The sequence below is a fragment of the Thamnophis sirtalis genome, unplaced genomic scaffold, assembly GCF_051295495.1.
Source record: "Thamnophis sirtalis isolate CommonGarterSnake01/CBP01778 unplaced genomic scaffold, rThaSir2_p1.2 scaffold_5, whole genome shotgun sequence".
Classification (NCBI taxonomy): Eukaryota; Metazoa; Chordata; class Lepidosauria; order Squamata; family Natricidae; genus Thamnophis; species Thamnophis sirtalis.
The window spans coordinates 38,721,982-38,740,041 of record NW_028261385.1 but is presented as its reverse complement, the minus strand read 5'-3'; positions in this window follow the sequence as shown (position 1 = coordinate 38,740,041).

Here is an 18,060-nt window from a genome sequence, read left to right as displayed (position 1 = left end):
CAGGTTCCAAGAAAGTCATGCACACATGCACGGGGCAGTGGGGAATCACATGCGCAGAAGGCACAGCACGGGGGGGGCATTAAATTATGGAGTGGGCACGCACACGCCCCATGTGATAGTGCACGTACACATGCTTTTGGCACCTGAGGCGAAAAAGATTCACCATCACTGATATAGTTTAGTTTAGTGACCATCTCATTTAGCAATCATTCAGTTATGATAGTGATGAAAAATTAACTTTGTTACCAAGCCTCACACTTAGGACTTTTGCAGATCTGTAAAGCAAAGGAAAGTATTATAAGCATAGTTGTGGTGTCACTTAGTAACTGCTTCACTGATCATCCATGTTGCCAGTCTCAACTGTGGTTGCTAAACAAGGTCTCCCTATTCACATAATCAGTGCAATAAAAAACAATCAGTATAATATAAAATGCAAATGTTCAATAAACAATTTAAATAATTGCAAGTACAAATATTATCCTAATAATAAAATTAATAAAAATTAAAAATTTCAAGGCCAGACCATGCATATTGTGAGGAAATGTGCAATGATTCATATACTCAATTTAGAATTAACAGTGCTTCCGGGATTTATCTATTTTGCCCCCTGCCTCTCAAAAAACAAAACAGTTAGTGAGAAAAAAAAACATCAATTTTCCAGTATATGTTACATGTATCCACTGCTCATCCCAAGGATTGTTTAAGTTAAGCAGTTAGGATCCTTACTGGTCCCAGGATAGAAACTATGTGTAAAGTGCTATATAAATGATCCAGTGTTTTCATAATAACCTAAAATCTAATTATTATTATCAGCAGCAACATTATTTCATTATTGCCTTTTAGTCAGAGCTGTCTCCTGCTAACTAATCCATGTAGTTTTCTTGGCAAGATTTTAGAAGTGGTTTGCCATTGTCCGCTTCCTAGGGCTGACTGGAAATGACTGGCCCAAGGTTACCCAACTGGTTTTATTCCTAAGGCAGGACTGGAAATCACAGTCTCTCCAATTCTAGCCTGATGCCTAGACCAATATACTAAACTGGCTCTTGAAATGGAAATTCTAAAACACTCCATTTTACAAATTAAGCATTTCGAAATTAGTCTAATATCATTCAGTAAATTAGTCACTTTAAAGAAGAGATTTTCCAGGCCAAAATCTGAAGGCTCCTTTTCAATCACAGCCATGTTTGCTGTATTTACAATACAAGGCTTTCCTTGCACAATTTATATAAAGGGAGGGTGAACATTTCCCAGTCTAGGAGCAGCGTCTGGTAAATCCACCGCTTTTGGCTGCAGTCCTTTGTTGCAAGCTTAACACATATTGAAAGTGTATTCTTCCTAATTGACGTCCACATATCTGGCAAAAGCAGCACAATTGCGACAAACACATGTCTGATGTAAGCTTTTGTGCTTTGCAATATTTTTGGTTTGTCCTTTGTCAGACTTATATTGCCGAAATGTGCACTTGTTTTTTTTAAGTATATATTTTCTATTCTGCCTTAATAAAAGGTATATGTAATAGGACAGAAATATTTAATAAAGTTGGGTGTAAGAATTCAGCCATGCGAAGCTATTCATCTTTGTCATATGCACCCAAGCATCATTCTTAAAACTTTCCTATGAGCAATAAGTAAAAGTTTCTCTATGACACTGGAAAAGAAGAATTTAAATTTCAATATATTTGGCTTAATATTGAGAGTTGTTTACTAGTAGTAAAGTGTAATGTCACAAAAACATTTAAAAAGTAGTGATTTGTTTTGCAAACTACTTTAAATTTTGTGAGAATATTAAATAATCATTTACCTAAAGACAATTCTAGAAATGCACCCATGTATATAAGTATGCAAAATTGTAAACTAGTTAGGCTATCATGCACCTATCAAAATCAACATCTCAAAATTCATCACATACTAATGGAGGATAATGGAAGAATGAGTAGTATCAGAAATATTTTTTAATTTATTCCTTCTCAAACTTGGTGACCATGGGTGAGACTACTACCCAAATCAGCATATGGATGATGAGAATTGTGATAAAACATAAAGATACCATGTTTCCCTGAAAATAAGACAGGGTCTTATTTTCTTTTGCCCCCCCAAAATAAGCACTTGGCCTTATTTTGGGAGAGGTCTTGTTATTTTTGAGGTGCATGTGGCAGCAAGTGTGATCACCTCATGGCTGCTGCTGTGTTGCAATATTTTCAGGGAGGACTTATTTTGGGGGGGAGGGCTTATCTTAGTGCATGCGCTCAAAAGCCCAATTGGACTTATTATCCGGGGAGGTCTTATTTTGGGGAAAACAGGGTAGTAACTTGAAAAGGTGAATATATCTGCATGTGTGCAGTCTGTACTTCTAAATATAAAACTGCTTATTTAGGCCATAAGTGAATGCCTATTCATTTATAATGATATGCTTATATTATAAATGTTAAGATGGAGTACCCTAATCAGTCCATTTCAATAGGTACTGTCCATTTGCTCTCAATAGTATACAGTCAGCAGATCATCAGAATAAAAAGGGTAATTTAGTACTTCTCAGAAGTATTTGTAAGAAAAGCCTTAATACATGCAGGTACTAAAAAGTGGGCTTTGGCCCTTCCAAGGTATACATTTACATCTATATGTGCTATTGGTAGCCACAATAAAAATTTATGAAATAATAGTAGCAACCACAAATCTTTGCATGTAAAGTTTAGACTCTTTTTATAAAGTAACATTTCGTTGTTCCCAAATGGAATCTACTCTAATATTGTGGACACAGATAGGCTTCAGAGCTTATCGTTTTCTGAAAAGTCCATTTTAGCCTGCTTAATAGACAAAACTTATGATTAACTTGTGGATGAATAAATGATCTCCTGAGTTTCCATAGAATGTTTACCTGTCAGTAAACAGGACAAGGGGCAGAAGTTAGGAAAGAAGCCTCGCTAATCCTTCTGCTTGCAGAGGATTCTACAAAAGAATACATTTGTAATTGTTAACTTCCTCCCTTTCTCTGCCAGATTCATCTATAGCTTTTCTAACGAGGGGTGTTATCCCCTGAGGTTTAGGAATTTTCAGCCCTTAAACAGTAAGATAGAGGAAGTTATTAACTGAAATTCAAGCTTTCCCCAGCAAATTTCTATCACCTTTTTGAACCTCTGTGCAATCAAGCCATTAAACAGGGACTCGGCTCTCTCTCAAAATATCCTAATCTTATATCTCATAGTCCCACAGTGATGTTTATTATCCGAGATGGCAATCAATCTTTCTTTGCCAATATGCCATCCTACTCTTGTCTATGTCCAAGCACACCATGCTCCTTAATTTTTCCACTGATTCATTTGGCCTTGTGTTTGGATTAGATTTTGTTTGTTTTTATTTAATTGTAGTTGGAAAGTCTCACTTGTTTTTTGGCGAGGGTGACTTTGTTTACAGCAAAGGTTGAAGACTTCTGTTTTAAATCATTCTGCTCTGCCCTTTTAGGTTTTGAGATAAATTCTAGTTCTTGAAAAAAGAACAAACATGTGGGAATGTTGCCCTGTGCTTACTATCTTTGTAATTACAGCAGAATTAGAATGGCAAATCATTTAGGATGGGCTAATAAAGGGGAGATAGCTCATGCAAAGAAGTCACCTTTGTATGACTGAAGGCAGACTAATAAGAAATGACCATCCCCACAATTGCAATAGATTAATATTACAAAACATTGTAGGAAGAGAATCATATTATTCCATGATGGTTCATCTGTATAGTGTGAATGATTAGGTATATTATATATTTTACTTTACATTGGCATTGTTCAAAATGGAATGTAATATTCCCTCTTCAAAGAAATGTAGGCTGAAGAGATGGAATTGTCTTTTGTCTTTGCACTGCCCTCTGGATGGTTCTGCAGGTAGACCAATGAAAAATAGCAAGCAATTGGTAGAAATTGCTACAGTATGGAAATAATTAAGCTTCTTGAGAGGATCTGGCCAAACATTGTCTCTATTAAATATCTGAAGTAGTCTATGCTATTCTTGAATTTGGTTTCCAGCAAGAGTTCCAATAATGAAAAAGTAACATTTTTACATTGAACCACCCAAAAAGTATAAACCAAAGGATACATTCACATGAAAACATATTGAATAGAAAGTACTGTATCTACTTTGAAGTACTCTATCTACTAGTTTTCAAGCCATAATGGCAAGTTCTGTATAATGAGCTAAGCCAAAATCAAATGTTTTAACTTCATATGATGTGTGAACTTGGTAGCTATCCACTATTTCTTCCACCTATAGTACATCTGCCTTAAAAATATTTTTTTCTTAAATCAATGCATCATAGAGTACAAAAATCCTGATTAACAATAAACAGTAGAAAAGTTATATGCTTTATTTGGTACTATGTTGTGGTTGACTACATTTTTGCAGATCCAGAAATAGCAATCTTACTCTTCCTAGTATTTTATCTCCTTTTGTCTAACATATTGTCATGATTGCAAAGATTGCTGCAGGTAACCCATACTTGTCATTTGGAGAACCACTTTGGGGTAACATTTAATAGTCGCCAAGAGTAGGAAAACCAAATTCCTAGCTGTCATCACACAAGACTGTTTAAAATTCCCACCTCTGACCTCAGGCAGATGAGATCCAGACCTTAGGAGTAAAATTGACAACATTCTATCTACCCATCTCCTTAATTTAATTTAGATAACTTCTAAACTATTTTTCTTTTTCCTTTGTACTTTATCAAAAATACCATGGTTTAGGCATTAAACTGCAAAGTAATTACTTAGAAAACCATATCAGCAATAACTCTCAGTTGTTAGAATATGTGGGTCGTCAAGCCAATATCACAGAGACCCTTCTTGCAAATTAAGCCTAAAAGATTTTCTGGGCGCTTATGATAATTGCAGAACAAAATATGTCCAATTGTCACTAGAACAAGTATCCTGTAGTTTCTCCTTTCAACTTTAAGTTAAAATGGGAGGGAAAGAGTAATTAAGTAGCTTCTTTAATTCAAGGCTTGAAATGAGGAGCAATATGGTAAGTCAAAGCTCTATTTTTTTCTATTCCGGTATGAATTAATGATGATTAGCAAAATACAAAACCAGACAGATTTACTTTAGAAAATAGAAGTGGTTGCATGTAATCGCATCTGAATTATTATTTACACTTCACTCAACTAAATTATGGATAGATTTAAGACACTAGATGGAAATTTCTCAGAGACTTAAGCCCCACAAAAGGAACATGATGACGGGAATATGATTCTATCCATCTTATCATTAGCAATAACCCTAAATTGTTGTAATATATGTGCCATCATACCAACATAATAGAGACTGTTGCAAATTAAACCTAAAGGATGTTCCAGGTTGCTTTTAATTGCAGAATGAAAGATGAGTAATGTATGTACTCTCTTCTTCATCTTTCTGTATCTGTCTGTGTGTGTGTGTGTTTGTGTGTGTGTGTGTGAGAGAGAGAGAGAGAGAGAGAGAGAGATGGAGGGAGGGAGGGAGGGAGGGAGGGAGAGGTAAGCTTGGTGTCATTTTCAACACAGTGGCATTTAAATTTAATTTATTCAGTTTGTAATTAAATTATACAAAGAATGCCTTTAATATGAAGTCTGAGAGAGAGAGAGAGAGAGAGAGAGAGAGAGAGAGAGAGAGAGAGAGATAACAGACAGACAGACAGACAGATAGAATAGACAGGCTGATGATGGAGGTAGGGAAGGACAGACAAACAGACATATATAAAAGCTAGAAGATGGTGATACTGCCTTCATTGTAAATATCTAAGTAATGGCTATATTTACCTATTTAATTAAATAGAGTCCCAAATACACATATAGAAACTATGACTATATATTTATGTACTGCATATATAAAGAATAAGTTCAAATTTGTTGCTAAATTTTATAGGCTGGTGGAAGAGTTAAAAATTTGATTTTATAGTCTATCATGCATTCAGTGAACGTTCAAGGATTATATAAATAAGCATAACAAAAATAATGCATATTGTTGATATGTAAATTTACCATACTAGATTAATTATCCGCAGCACTAGTGTGAGATCTCACAAAGTATTTTTTTTTTCAGTAATGTCTCATTTGGACTCTTTACTATGCCCTTGATCTTTTGACCAACAATTTACTACCTCTTCAGTATCTTGGCCTTCCTGTTCTCTTCCCAGGAAAATAGATAGCTTCTCAATAGCTCCAAAGTTTCTCTCTCTCTCATCAAATCTTATCTTTTGCCTTTCTTCACATCAGCTGCACTTGTGTGTCAGCATTGCATGACTGATCTTCTCTTTTAGCAAGCGTATTGGTTATTACCATTCCATGGTCTCATAGCAGCTCCACTAACATCCAGCATGGAGATGATAAATAGGAAGCTCCCATTTCCTATAAATGACAGCTATCCCTCTATAGAAGATGTTGTATAGAAAAGATTAGGTCCCTTAGAAAGCACTTATTTAAGGGATATTTGCCACTGCATCTGTAAGATAACTAAAAACAGGAACTTAGTAGAAAAGCAAAATTTACATCAAAAACCATCATTTTGTCAAACACAGATCTGTTTTGTTAAATGTAGTCTGAAAGTATAACTAGAAGTCAGCATTGTGTGGTAGGTGCTTGCATGATATCTGATTGATGAACTTAAATTATTTCAATTTAATTCCTTTCATGAGATTGGATTGTCTCATGCAATTAATGGAGTTCTATAAATAGAGGAGATCCTCAACTTACAACTGGTAACTCAGCGATTGTTCTAAATTATGACAGACCACAAAATAGATACTTAAACTTGTAATTGAAGTTCTGAGGACACCTCCCTACCATAGTGAAGTGCTCACATTTTGGGAGTTTGGCAAGTAGCCCATATGTATGGCCATTTGCAGTGTCCCAGTCATGTGACTGTGATTTATAACATTTTTGCCCTAAACCAGTATTTACTTCTCATTTCCAGCAAAAAAAAAAAAAAAAAAAAAAATCCGCCATTGTGGTCAATCATGTGATGACTTACTTAGCAAGTGGCATGACTTATTTTTTAATTTCAGTTCTAAGCCAAGGACTACCTCTATGAAAGAAAAATAGTAGGTGGAATCTGCAGAATACCATAGAAGATAATAATGGAGGGTCGCAAAAATTGCCACCTTTGTCCCTTTCACCTGGAGTGTTTCACTAAACCCCATTTCCTCTGCAGATGGAACAAGATTGCTTGGATATAACTCTTTCTACGTGGACTATTGTAATCTGAGCATAAAGTAAGGAAGCTATATCATTCTATAAATCTGAATAAAACAATTATTGTACAAAACATTAACCTAGTGATTAGAATATATAAAAGGAAATTGAGGGCAGGTGAAGCAAAAATATGAAGATTTTCCTTCAGTATGGGAGCTGCACTGGAACTCAAATTCTCAGGGTAGAAATGTCAATTATTTCAACTGTCAATTGCCACTTATCCCCAAGCCTGAAAAATGAAAGACAGGATGTCTATTAAATTAAGGCATGGTGAAGATGTGAAAAACAGGAGCTGCATTGAAACACCAGTAGATATTTATTTATAACACTTACAGACTTCTCAAATTAACGGACTCTAAACAATACATAACTGTAATTGAAATGAATACTAAAAACGTACAATATAAACAATTAAAATGGGTGTGAAACTTACTAAAAATCCAATTAAATGGCTATTTATCTAGGTTTTAGATAGCATTTAGATAGCATGTTGACTGAAGTGATCAAGCGCTTTAAATTGCTTCATTTTAGAGGATGCAGTAAAGATTCTTATCTATCATGCCATGTGAAGTATCTGTTAGCATCTGATAGGATCAAGCTTAGGAGCCTGACAGGGAGAGCTCCATTTTGTGTCCAACAAGTTTTCAATAGCTTAATAAAATTATTCAGAGAAAATCATCAAGAGATTTGGTGGTAGATGCTATCTCTGTGACATCTTCAGAAAAGTAATATGGTTCTGCGGAATTCCTAATCACAGTCAGTAATGCTCTGGGTGAGACATTAAATTAAAATTGAATCCAGGCAAAGATAGATAAAACTAAAAAAAATTCCCTATATTACATCTTTGCTTAAAACATTGCACTAGCTGGTACAATTTCTGGGCAAAATACAAAGTGCTAGGTATTTAAAATCCTGCTTACCTAGACCTCTACTATTTGAGAAAACGTATCTGTTTAAATAGATCTCTATTCTTATTGACATCATCCAACAAAGCTATTTGCTGTGATTTCATTTGCTCACGATTTGTACCTGTCCCAGGTCTTCAGAATGAATTCTCCACAGATTTGAGAGACACTCACTTAAAATACATCTTTTTGAACAGCTTTTTCAGTGTTAATAGAGTCAATAAACCCTTTTTAAAACACATAGAGAATCAAATAAAATCAATAATTACGTCCAGCAGTTAATTAACGCTTAACAATTATAACAACTCTGACATGCATAAAACCTCTTTTTATCATAATTATATATACACATCAATTACAGATGATTTTACATTAGTGGCAAAAACTTCAAGCAAGTAGATTAATTTATATATTGGTGGACTATTTACTAAATATGAGGAAATAGTTTAAAGACATGCAAACACTGATAAAACTATAGGGTCCATCGTGAAGAATGTCAAGAGGAAGCAAAAATAGTTTTGCATATGGGTCCATTCTGAGTTAGATATATCAGAAGAAACCTAAGATTAAATCGGATGCCTAGGTTAACTGAAATACTCATGTAACTGAAATAATGCCTATCTTGAGATAGGTAGGGGTGTGTGTGTGTGTGTGTGTGTGTGTGTGTGTGTGTGTGAGAGAGAGAGAGAGAGAGAGAGAGAGAGAGAGATGATAGATACTTAAATTGATTATAGTTTTTGCAATATTCATTTCTGTTTTGATTCACATAATAACAGCATATCTAGGGAAAAATAGGGTTAAGAATGAATAGGTGCTGAATGAATGTGGCTAAATGCAAAAGTGAAAAGTATGTTGAGGCATGTATGTGGATTGTTCATATTGAGAGAAAGAATGGGAATCAAGGGATCATAGTTGTAAAATAAACATAAAGGAAGAGTGAATGGACTGAGTGGAATGTCTAGACTGGCTGGACTGAGTTGATGAAATAAGAAAGAACAAAAGATAGCATATAAAGTTCTGTATAAAGCCTCCACTTTCAACCACAATTGATTCCAAAATTTCTGTTGCTAAGTAGGACATTTGTTAAGTGAAGTTTGCCTCAGTTTGTGATCTTTCTTCCCACAGTTGTTAAGTGAATCCTTTCAATTGTTAAATTAGTAACATCGACGGTAGATTAATCTGACTTCCCCATTGACTTTGCTTGTCAGAAGGTCACAAAAGGTGATTACACGACCTCAGGACACTGCAACCGTCATAAATATGTGTCATTTGCCAAGCATCTGAATTTTGCTCATGTGACCATGGAGATGCTGCAATGGTTGTAACTGTGAAAATGGCCACATGTCACTTTTTTAATACCATTGTAACTTTGAATAGTCACCAAAGAAACTGTTGTAAGTTGAGAACTACCCGGATGGATATAGCAGAGACATTTGGTTTGTAATGTAGGATTGAAATATATGAAGAGGCTGAGTGAAAGGTGTTGATGTAAATTAGTTTTAAGTTTTTGCTTTTTAAAAATTCTTATCTGATGTCTTTGATTTCTTTGCCTTACTGTTTTTAAACCTGCTTTACCAAATATTGGTATTTCTCAAAAGGAAATAGCATGAAGTATGTGAAGTTTAAAATTGAAGCTTTTAAAAACTGATGTCATTCATTGATATGAATGTTTCTAGGTTAATAAATAATCCATAACTGTTTTTCTTAAAAGTAGTAAAAGTAGTAAATTGTTATTTATCTTGACAGAAAAGGATATTTTTTTGGTATCACAGACATATAACTTAAATAACCTTCATCTTTTTAGGGGGTGGGGGGGGAGAATATTCTATTGTGAAGAATATAATTCTTGTAATCTTCCTTTCAACAGTAGTTTTTACATACCGGCAGTATATCGGAAAATATTGACACAAAGCTACCAATTTATTAACAATTGAAAGTCAACGTGCAACAAATGGTATGTTGGGGTTATTTCTCTCAGGTGACCTGAAAATGTTTCCAGTAATAAGTCGCACTGTCTCACTGATTGTTTATAGTAGGTTAAAAGCAAGACAAGCTATCTCAAAATAAATGGTTGACAGCCACCCCATCTGTAGAAATCGGAATAGTCAAGTCCGTTAACATGTGCTTATTTACTTTATTTTCCTCCCAAACCGTTCCAGACATGAACCTTTTTGAAGGCTCCATCAACTGCTGTGGCCAAGCAGAGTGTAGCGATTAAAGGAGAAACTTTCAGCCTTCACTTTGAATTTCCTTGCAGATGTTGCCTTAAGCCAACCCTTTAACCTTTGTGCAACATAGTTTTTGTGTATGCATTTATGAAACCTCTCTCCCCGCTACAACCACCTCACTCTTCTCGCTCCCCCACACTCTCCAATGTAGATCAAACAGTTCGTGACATATGGGTAAAATATTTGCCAGGACATGACTGTTCTCACCATGGGAAACTGCAGCTCAATTTCACCATTCTACAGCTTTCTCCCCCCCCCCACTCTTCTTGTTTTTCTCTTTTTCATTTCTGTAGTTTCCTATTGCCACCAATAGTTTCCTATTGCCACCTTTCAGCATTTGTTTTTGCAAGGAGATAACTCTCAATTGCCAGCATAATAAGACAGTCATCTTTAACCTTAGTTAAAGGGAAAAGAGGGGGAGAAGTCATGAAAAGGATATTCATTATCTTTACAGCTTTGTTAATAGCTAGTCCCCAGGGCCTGCTCCAAATATCATTAACAATGAGCTCAACAGAGGTATAAATGTCACAGGCTGACCTGTTCAGACTGCGTTACTTTATAGACTTATGGCTCCCTTATCAATTTCATGTGTCTTTTAAATCTGCCCTTTCTACTTTTGCTTTTTAGGCATCAGCTCTGCCATTTGGCAATGTAAGCAGAGTGAAAAGAAAACATATTTATTTGTAGCAAATGGGTAATGTAAATAAATCTAAGATAATAAAATTAGCTACAACTGTTTCCTTTGTGAAGTAAAAAGAGATGTAAATATTTATTAAGCTATTCACAAGTGCAAAGAACTATGTGCCACACTCTATCAATATTTTATGAATGGGCATTATTACTTAAGTATTTATAACTGTCTTTATCTCCTGCATTTCATTTTATTCCTGATTTACTATTTAAAGGTTTGCTTTTTCTATACCAGTAAAATTTGAGTAAAATTTACTAGTTAATTTACTAGGTTTACTAGTTAACTTTTACACAAACATACTGTTTATTTTTGTGTTTGTTGGATGTAATATAATGCATATTGTTTAATGCATATTTGATCTATTCAGTTATTACCAGAGGTGGTATTCAGCAGGTTCTGACAGTTCTGGAGGACCAGTAGCGGAAAGTTTGAGTCATTCAGAGAACCCGTAAATACCACCTCTGTCTGGCCCCGCCCCCATCTAGTCTCTGCCTCCCGAGTCCCAACTGATCGGTGGGAATGGGAATTTTGCAGTAACCTTCCCCTGGAGTGGGGTGGGAATTGAGATTTTACAGTATCCTTCCCCTGGAATGGAGTGGGAATGGAGATTCTAATTCACACTTATCAGGACTTTCCATTATTGACAGTGATATTCAGAACATGACGGAAGAATTGGGTTATGTTCCTGCCCTCTGGAACATCTTACTGCCTTGAAGTGAGATCCGCTGCCACCATTTTGGCCTTCTAAATGGCCTTGAAGATAGTTGACTATGCCAACTAGGCTGGTTCACCAAAGGGTGCAGGTGGCTGATGGAGTAGAGAAGTTCCCACCTCTCCCCTGTTCATCATTTTGTCCATCTCTATCCACTTCATTTCGTTTTAATTAAAAATTTTAATTTAATATCTTTGTTTATTATTTTAATGTTTTATCTGGTATTTTATTCAATATCTGTAAGCTGCCTAATTGCCTTGGAAAGATGGGCAGCATACATTTGGTAAAAGTAAATAAATAGAATAATAAGTAATAACCAGTGGTGGGATTCAAATTTTTTTATTACCGGTTCTGTGGGCATGGCTTGGCGGGCTTGGCAGGGGAAGAATACTGTAAAATGTCTGAATTACAAGTTAATGATACATTTTAATTGTTGGAGATATTTTAATATTGGCATACTTCGTACCAGCTGGTTTATTTATTTCATCACCACAGATTCATAGCAGTTTCAAAAACAAATAGGTTTCTTTTATAGCTTACACAATATTTAAAAATGCAATGGAAGCTTTGTTAATAATTAAAAAGCACAGTAATCAGCAGATAACAATTATTTTAATGAGCTAAAAGAATTCATTAGATCTGTCCATTAAACTTGTAGGAAAAAATAAGCACATTTGTTATAACAAATTGAGTTGACATAAACTTTATTGTCTAAAAGGGAGAACATATCTAGGGATCCTGGAATTCCAGTTGCAAATCATAGATACTAAAGATCTTCCAGCTCCTAAAATTTCCCATATTAGCAAGTGTGGCATTACAAGCTACTGGAAGTGGGTTAGCATAATCAGACCTTATGAGTACTGAAGCTCATTCCAGATGAACTCCTTCATCCTTCAATCAGCCGGACAGCATGGAATGTCTGGTAAATCCATTCATAGGAATGAAATCTACAAAAGCTATTGCATCAGGAAATTGTCCTGTAATAAATAAATACACTATGTGAATTGGCTGTCAGAGATGTTGATGGGAATCTAAAAAACAAAAAGAAACAAAAGAAAAGTAGGATTACCCCTTAGGGTGATAGAGGAAAACTTGAGAAAGAACAAAGATCAACCCTGGTATTTGATTGAAGGTCTGAACTGACTTTGAGTGCTCAGAATAATAATACCATCAGAGGTGGTATTCAGCAGGTTCGGACCAGTTCTGGAGAACCGGTAGCGGAAATATTTAGTAGTCCGGAGAACTGGTAAATACACCTCTGACTGGCCCCACCCACATCTATTCTCTGCCTCCCGAGTCCCAGCTGATTGGAGGGATTGGGGATTTTGCAGTAACCTTCCCCTGTTACACCCACCGAGCCACGCCCACTAAGCCAAATCCACAGAACCAGTAGTAAAAAAATTGAATCCCACCACTGTAGTACATGTGAAACATTTCTAAAATGTGTCATTGGCCATGTTTCATTACCCTTTCACATTCAATTAAGTAGCTCATTTTCTAGGTTACAGGATGCCCTTTAGGAGGCTTTCTTAATGAAAGCTGGAGGTACCTCACATTCTTGCAGTTTCAATATCTGATCAAAAGGCTCGGCCTGAACTATGGGAATAGTTCCATAGTTATCAAGAAATGGTGTTCTTCATATAGCCTTGATTTACCAAATGAATCAGATACATTCCCCATATGGTAATGACTCAAATGTTACACCTGAGACTTTTTTTTGTAGGCTAGAGATACATACTGAGATTCCTGCTGGATCAGGATGAGTGTGAGTATTGTAGATGTTTAGATGGAAAAATAGTAGGGCTACTCAAAATTAATCTGAAATTTGATGAAATTGGAACTTGTATTTAACAGTGTGAATGAACATAGCTACTACGGTATATAAACATAATGACTTAATTATCACATTACTTTCAAAATGAGACACCAAGTCACCTAATTTTTTCCCCAATATTTCCAAAAAGTTTTGTCAGAGAAATTTTTCAGGGATAGCCAAGTTGTCAACTTGCAAATCTTCCCTAACCTACTCCCAAGTTGCCATAGGCAGGGAGATGGCGAATGAAGCCTCACAGCTGCATTGAGGAATTTGCACCTTGGTCAAAACAGCGCACATCCTAGCCAAACTCAAGGCTATCTCCACAGAAACCAGTAATGACTGGAGGGAGAGACTTCTATGACCTGTGAAATTGCTTTGTTGGTGAATGTGACTGATGACACATTTTGGGGGGAGGGAGAAACAGGGTCAGAGGCAAGGTGTGAACTGAGTGAGGTTAGAGCTGGCTTCACTAGGTCCATGCCAAAATGGTGCTCCTAATATATAACTGGATTTTTCCTAAAAACTGGCTTGAGGCTCCTGCTTTTATTAGGGCATCGCTCGGAACCCTGACGTATGTTTTACAAACACAATGATCTAGTTTTCTAGAAACCTAGACTCCTTTCTTCATTTGCCAAAAGTTTACACTATTGTGTCAGATGGCATATTTAATAATATTGTGTTCTGATTACCTTAATTCTTTAATTCAGTTGAGTATCAAGTTCCCATCCCATGGAAGAAAATCCTAGATGGATTAAGCAATTATGCCCCCAATTTATTGCAGTGTCCGGTATAAATGATAGCTTGTTTTACTCTTCTAGGATATGGTTTGTATATTTGAAGAATAGACAAATAGTAACTTACAGTGGCAGCTGGTGGAGAAGGATTGAGAAGGTCACAAGTTATTTGTCTCCTTCTGCATGTTGATCTGAAGGGAACAAAGCTCAGTCCAATGAAGGCAGAGAAACTTATCACTTTCAAGGGGTTCCAATCACACTGAAATCCTGTGTTAATCCTTACTGTCTCAGACTTCCTCTGATAAATTTTACCCCTGGCTCATGTTATTTTCATTTTGATAATGCAGAGACTGAACTGCAAAGAACTGATGCAGAAGTAATACTTGGAGAATCAATTGAGGGTTTGTTCTTTTTTCTTTTTACCTCACACCACCAGATGTTCGTAATTTATAAGATGATATTATCCCAACTGTGTAAAGACTTAGCCTGGTTCCACACAGATAGGGAAACTCTTGAAATCAAGGCAAAAGAGAGAGACGCAGGCAGTAATCTTTGTTTTGTGTTTTGTTCCCATTTCTGGTAAATGTTACATCAAATGGAAACTTGATCCATGTTCAAGTGGTTACTGTGGGACTCAAATGAGCTGGAGGATTTTCCTGAGCAAATCTCTCTGAAATAAATGGAAGTAGCATAAGCCAAACATGCATACATATGTATATGCACATTTTGATTTTATTGAATTTCAGTTTATTCAATGTTATTTAATCCGTTACTAACCCCAGTCAAATACCCAGCAGACAATTAAGGTCACAAAATTCAGTGGAAAGCAGAAATGAAACTGAATGTCATCTGCACTTCAGTTACAAATCAGTTTAATATGTATAGAAATATGCGAGTGTTGAAACCTGCTATTATACATTAGGCAGGGGGATAATTTAAAACCTTTCTGGCACACCAATTTTTCCCAGGGTTCTCTGGTAAAAGGTCATTATGATAGGTTGCACTGTCCTCTTCTACCCAGGACTTATCCCTTCAACTGAGCCCCAGGATTAGGGATGGGAAGGGGCTTTAGATCTTCCTGCCCAAAGCTCAGAAATATAGAATGTCACAAATATTAACGAGTCCTGAAATATTGAGTTTCTATACAAGTGTGAACTCTTGAATGATGGAGAGATTTTCATGAGAAGGTCCTTTCTGAATCTAAGGATCCCAAGTGGTTAAGCCATCAGTCAAGAAACTGGCAAACCAAGAGTTTTAGTCCAGCCTTAGGCATGAAAGCCAGCAGGGTGACTTTGGACCAATCAGTCTCTCTCAGCCTAAATTACCTCACACCACGCTGATTGTGGGGAAAATAGGAGGAGGAAGCGTGTTAGATATGTTCGCTGCCTTGATTTATTCATAAAAACTAATAAAGCTGGGATACAAATAAATAAAAATAAAAAATTATGGGAAAAGAGAAATCTATGGAGAGTAAGGAATATCATGCACACAAAATTCCAAGGGAAATCAATGTATCAACCCAGCTGAGTAAGTTATTTATTACTTCCTTAAATAAACCCTTGGCTTTATAGCATGTGACCACAGAGATGGATGATTGGGGGCAGTTCATCTGGACTCATTACTGGATGTTTCTAGGCAAGTCCTCTTCATTTCTTTTTTATATTAGTTTTTCTTTCTCTCTGAAGTCATCATCTCAGTTTTATCAAATGTGAAGGATCAAAGAGTCATTTCCTCCTGGGAAATTAACTGCTGCTCTGCCAGTCACTAACAATGCTCCAACTATGATTCCTGTTTCTAGACAACAAATCAGAAATGATCTAGAAGTTAATCTTGAAGACCTTTTAAAAGCAGAGTCCAGCGTGCTTTTAAAAAAACAGGATTACATTTTTTTTATGAAACAAAAGTTGAATTCCAGTTGTTTAAACTTTTCAGTATTGGGTAAATCTATCAAGACAAAAAGTTCTTCACATTTTTAATAGTGTCATGCAATTCTTACACATTGCATGTGTAATATCAATAATATCCAGATAATAAGTTTCATAATTAGAATTAATTGATTTTTTAAAAAAATATCCTTTTATATTTTATTGCTTTTATTGTACTTTTTGTATTTGTTCTGAGTAGAAGAGTGAAAATCATTGAGAATCAGATGCATACAAGTTTAATAAATATTAGTGCTACTGTGGGTATCAGAAAGACAGCCAAATGTTCAGATTGAAGTTGGCATTGTTATCCTTTTATAAAGTTCTTCCCAAAGACCTGGGATTATTGCATATCACTGTCTTGTTAAGGCAGTTTAAAAGAAGGTTCCTATTCATCCTTTGAAGGTTAACTACTACTAGTTTTTCAGTAAGTGCTAATATGTTAGCAGTAAATCCAGTTCAAGCGAATCTTGAAGGAACAATGAGATTTTTAAATGAAGGGAGCAACAAGGATGAGAATTTTACCCACTAGGTGGTGCTTTATCTCTTGCTTTACCTAGCATAATTAGAGTGTAATTATTTAATGCTGATAAGGATTATCAATAAGTCTTTTATGTGGGTAATAAAACAGCATTGTGTTTCTCTTAGGGCAATTTTGCAAAAGGCACAAAGGTCACTAATTAGGGCCTTACAGAAATCTGTGCTACTGCACAGAGAATCTTAGAATTGCAAGAAGGATGTTAACTCATCAGTTCAAATTCTACACTTCACCAATCCAAGCAAAGAAAGCAGAGCCTCACATCAGCTAACTTGCAAACTAGGTTAGTTGCATTCTTCATAAGTGGATTTATTAATAAGACTGAATTCTATTTGAGATTGTAGAAATAATTTCTGAGTAGAAAAAGTACTTACAGAAACATCACAGAAGTAGTATACAGGGCATATCTGTTGTTACTAATTGGAACAGCAATTTTTTTTTAAAAAAGCTATCAACTCTAATTTTGAAGCATGTGACTTCTCCATGCTTTGGAATTCTTGCTCAAGATTGGTATTTCTACTAATTTTCTTGCTAGCAATTTTCATCTCACTTTTATGAGCAAGTCATATTTACTCAGAGATGGGGAGGATTTCCCTCTTTAAAAGCTAACTATTTGATTCTAGCAGATCTGGACCTATTTTATTTTATTGAAAACAGAAAAAATAATAATCACATTTTGAAGAGTGAATCAACCAGTTAACCCATAATAAACAAACAACTATAAGAAAGGTTCCTAGATAAGTCCTTTAATCAGTCTTTCCAAATCTGTAATCTTTCTTATCCTTACCTTTGTAATTTCCAAACAGTATCACTACAGAGAATTGGTCGAAGAGGAGGACATGTTAGAGAAACTGGGTTATACGAGGAGCAATCTTTTAAGACTGGAGTAAGAAAAGGGACATTTCAATACTTCTGAAAAATGCTCAGGCTTTCGTGCATCATCTCCATAATTATATACAATGATAATGGACTATTGAAGTAATCACTGACCATAACAGTTCAAAAACATATTTGTTATTTAATGTTATTCATCCCACATGTATAAAATATCTTCACGGTGTGCTTTAAAGTGTAGTTCACTTCAGCTTTTTGTATCAGCAATGCTTGGAACATTGCTTTCTTTCTGAAAATTCATTTTTGATTCAATCATTTCCTCTTCATTACTGTTATCTCACATTCTTGGTTTTTTTTTTTCATCTTTGTTCTCTTCCAAATGATTCTTTTATTCAACAGTGCCTGTCACTTGAAGCTCTTTCTCACACATCAATTGCTTCTTTAATTGCTTAACTTCCTTCCTGATTTAATACAA